Genomic DNA, 3,948 nt, shown 5'->3' with positions numbered 1-3,948 from the left:
CTAAGTCTTGTGTCAATGGAGCTTGGCCAACACAAGACTCTGGAGTGGGTGGGGAGGAGCCAGGAGGGAGGTGTTCCAGGGCGGGTGGAGGGCGGGCAGTGGGCAGCCCCAGTGGTGAGTGGGTGGGGAGCGGGAGGTGGGGCTGGGACCCAGCAGTTATGCCAGATCCCAACCACCATTCCCAGGGAGTTTGGAGCAGCTTGAAGTTGCTCCACTCTCCTCGGACTTGTGCCACCTTAGGAGGTGGTGCAAGTCTAAGGAGACCCATAGGTGCAAGGGTGGCTTACCCAGAGGTAAGGGGAAAACTTTCCCCTTACCTCTGGCTGAGCCGCTTTGAGCACCTATCCTGTGTTGGATACAGCGCAAGCCTCTTGGCTTGCCTGTTCCAGTGCAGGATAGGATTGTGCCCTAAACCTATTCCCTGCCATGCAATTGCATGCAGCCATGCGAATGGAATGCCCACTGCACGATATGCCTGGGGGTGGGGAGAACGATCAGAAGGCCAACCAGATGTTGTTGTTGGCAACCTTCAGTCTCGAAAGACTATGGTATCGCGCTCTGAGAGGTGGTTCTGGAACAGCGTCTAGTGTGGCTGAAAAGGCCGATTCGGGAGTGACAATCCCTTCCACACCAGGAGCAAGTGCAGTCTGTCCCTGGTCTGTCTCCCTGGCTATGGGCCTTCCTTCTTTGCCTCTTTGCCTCAGACTGTTGGCTAAGTGTCTCTTCAAACTGGGAAAGGCCATGCTGCACAGCCTGCCTCCAAGCGGGCCGCTCAGAGGCCAGGGTTTCCCACCTGTTGAGGTCCACTTCTAAGGCCTTCAGATCCCTCTTGCAGATGTCCTTGTATCGCAGCTGTGGTCTACCTGCAGGGCGCTTTCCTTGCACGAGTTCTCCATAGAGGAGATCCTTTGGGATCTGGCCATCATCCATTCTCACGACATGACCGAGCCAACGCAGGTGTCTCTGTTTCAGCAGTGCATACGTGCTAGGGATTCCAGCACGTTCCAGGACTGTGTTGTTTGGAACTTTGTCCTGCCAGATGCCAGGTCCAACCAGATGTAAGTAAGAATATTTTACAGGAGGAGGTAGGTCTCCTATCTGCCTATGGGTTTCCTTGGACCCCCACCAACTATGTAGCTCATGTAAGTCTGAGGAGAGGAAAAGGGCAGGACAGACTGGGAAAGAAGGAAAAAACATCCTGTACACATCTGTGCCACTGAGATCCATCCCTCCCTTCCCCCAAAGCACCTTCTGCTCTTTCATCCCTGCCTCCAAACTCCCCCAAACCTCTCGGTACAGCCCACAACATGTCTCTGCCACCAACTTATTGGGATTGGCACAACCCAGGCACTGCAGAGAAAGGCATGTGGAGTTGCTGCTGCTTTGCAGTAGTGGTTCTGAATGGCCCAGCAGCAGAGTAATGTTTGAGCCATTGCTGGGCCTTTTACTACAGTGTATCAGGAGATACATTATTGTAAAAGGCCCATAGAGTTGAACCTTAAGAGCAGGTTATGTTGTATTGAGTTGGGACCAACCTGGAAAATAAATTGCCATTATTCAGTGCCATGTAAGGGTCCCCAACACATCATTTTCTAGCAGGAAGCAGGAGAGAGAGAGAGAGAGAGAGAGAGAGAGAGAGAGAGAGTACACAGGACATCTGCTAGAGTTTGCTACCTGGCACTGGGCAAATCCTGTTGGATAGACAATCCTCTGTTCTGTGGACACTGAGTTCTGAGAATTGGGAGCAGGTTCCCAGTTGACAGCCATGTAAAGAGGGGGGAAAAAAATCTTCAAAAGTCTCAACATACATTAGTAAAGGTCAGAACAGCGTTTCAAGGGGGCTCATTTCTTAACTTGCCCACTAAGTAGGAACAAATTAATTCATTAATCCTTCTAGACACTTGCATGACTCATCACCAAGTCCCTGAGTGCCTCACAATGATTGATTTTATTTTCAGAAGACTTCTGTGAGAGAAAGAGGTGTGATCTCCATTTTGATACGTATGGAATTAAAACGCCCTGTAGGTTTAGCATCTCATGTGGGCCACAACAAGAAATGCAATCAAAATGTATGCCAGGGATTCTGAAGGCCTATATATATGATAGCTCAGGTTCCTGCCTATCTTTTGAGCTCTGCTTTGCCCATGCCTTTCTAGCCAGTCCTTGTTCCCTATTTCCCAAAGTGCACACGTACAAACTCTTTGAGGACCTGAGTGGAATGCAGAATCCCACTAAGTAGATGCATACTAGGGTGCTGTGGTGCCCCAGGCAGAAATGGAGTGATGTCACATGATGTTACATAACAAGCCACCCCTCCCTTCCATCTGCCAGCCCAAAAGAGGAGAGTCATCTTCACCCTTCACCCTCTTATCCAATCCCCCTTGCCTGTTTCTACCTTTTGCCTTCCCTGACATGGCCTGCCTTTTGGTGCCTGGGGACGGCACCTCAGATGCAGTGTGCAGCTCCTGGCCTTTGGCTGCATCACACACCCCAGAAGCCAGCAGAGCTGGAAGCTCATCAGCACCTCAGTGTCCAATGCCAAGGTTCACTCCAGAGGCCCCTGTAGTGAGAATGCTGGGGTGAGTGTAGCCGGGGCCAGCAGCCCTGGCCAAGACTCTGGGGTGGTGATGGTGGCTGTGGAAGAGAGGCCAGAGCTTGCTGTTCAGCTGGTGCATGGCACAGGGAGCCCTAGAGAAACCCACAGCCTGTCCGCTGTGGCTGGTAAGGTAGGCCCTTGACTCTATGTTACTGAAATTCCTGTGCTGCAACGTACTTGTTGTAACAGTTAGGCCTGCCCCTTTTCTGCATCTTTGTTGAATGCACTAATATCTGTCTCTGTCTAACACTGGATCAGGCGTGGCATTTGGGATAATTCTAGTTAGGCACTGGACAGGAGCTCATGATCACAGAAAGGCCCATGGCTTGGCTCTGAGGCCCACATTGTTGAGGACCTTGTGATGGCGGTGATGCAGAGTGCTTCACAACTGCCAACTGATTTGACTGTGACACAGCAGTGGAGCAGGTTCTTTACAGGGTTGTTAAAAATGATGGTGATGGCCTATATAGCCTCCGTGAAGCATCTCAATATGCTGCTGCTCAGCTATCAGAGATGGAGTCCTAATGTAGTGCCTTTTCTCTATTCTAGAGAAATCAGAGATGGCCAAGGACCATATTATTGTGTCATGTGCTGTTAGACTTTTGGAATATGCAGCAATGCTGTATTGGTGTACCTGTTTCAGCAGGGGGCAGTAAGGCTAGCTAGATGGGGGATCTCTTTATTCTCTAGTAATACAGGCTCTTTGGTTACTCAGAGTCCTATTCTTAGGCCTTACTTCTGCACTCTCACACGCCTCTTGAAGAGAAGACAAGTAGCTACACAGACTAGCTGGAGGATCCACACCCATCTTTTCCTACTAATATGTATTTCTGTATTTCCTTAAGTAAAATTATCTTTGATATTTGGATATTATGCCTCATGCAAAGCTTCCTACCTGCACAATGTACCTTTTGGTGTTTTCTCTCTGCCAACACAGGCAACTATCTTTCTCCAATGAACTGGAGACAGTGTGGGATGGAAATGTCTTTCTTTGGTTTTTGTCTGGATTCAGGGATTCTCTGGGAGAGCTCAGATTTGCACATGGAGTCACCTCACCTAAACTCTGAAGGGAAGAGTCAATTCTGCTTCTGCAAACCGAGGGCCAAGCTGCACGTGATGTGCAATGCACGTTTCACCTTCTTGATGTTCATGTTTTCCTTCATATAGTGTGCAGGATATGTACACCATGGCAAGGCATGGGGGCATTAATATTTTGCCCCTACTGTGATTCCAGTTGCTCATTCACCTGCTCATTCACCTGCTATTTAAATAAGGAAAATACCTCCATATGTTTTAATGGAAGTTTTTTTTTTCCTTTTGTGCACAGCAAGAATGGAGAACCACAGTGGGGC

The sequence above is a fragment of the Tiliqua scincoides genome, chromosome 1 (assembly GCF_035046505.1).
Source record: "Tiliqua scincoides isolate rTilSci1 chromosome 1, rTilSci1.hap2, whole genome shotgun sequence".
Taxonomy (NCBI): domain Eukaryota; kingdom Metazoa; phylum Chordata; class Lepidosauria; order Squamata; family Scincidae; genus Tiliqua; species Tiliqua scincoides.
The sequence above is the reverse complement of the archived record's forward strand: the minus strand, read 5'-3'. Positions refer to the sequence as shown.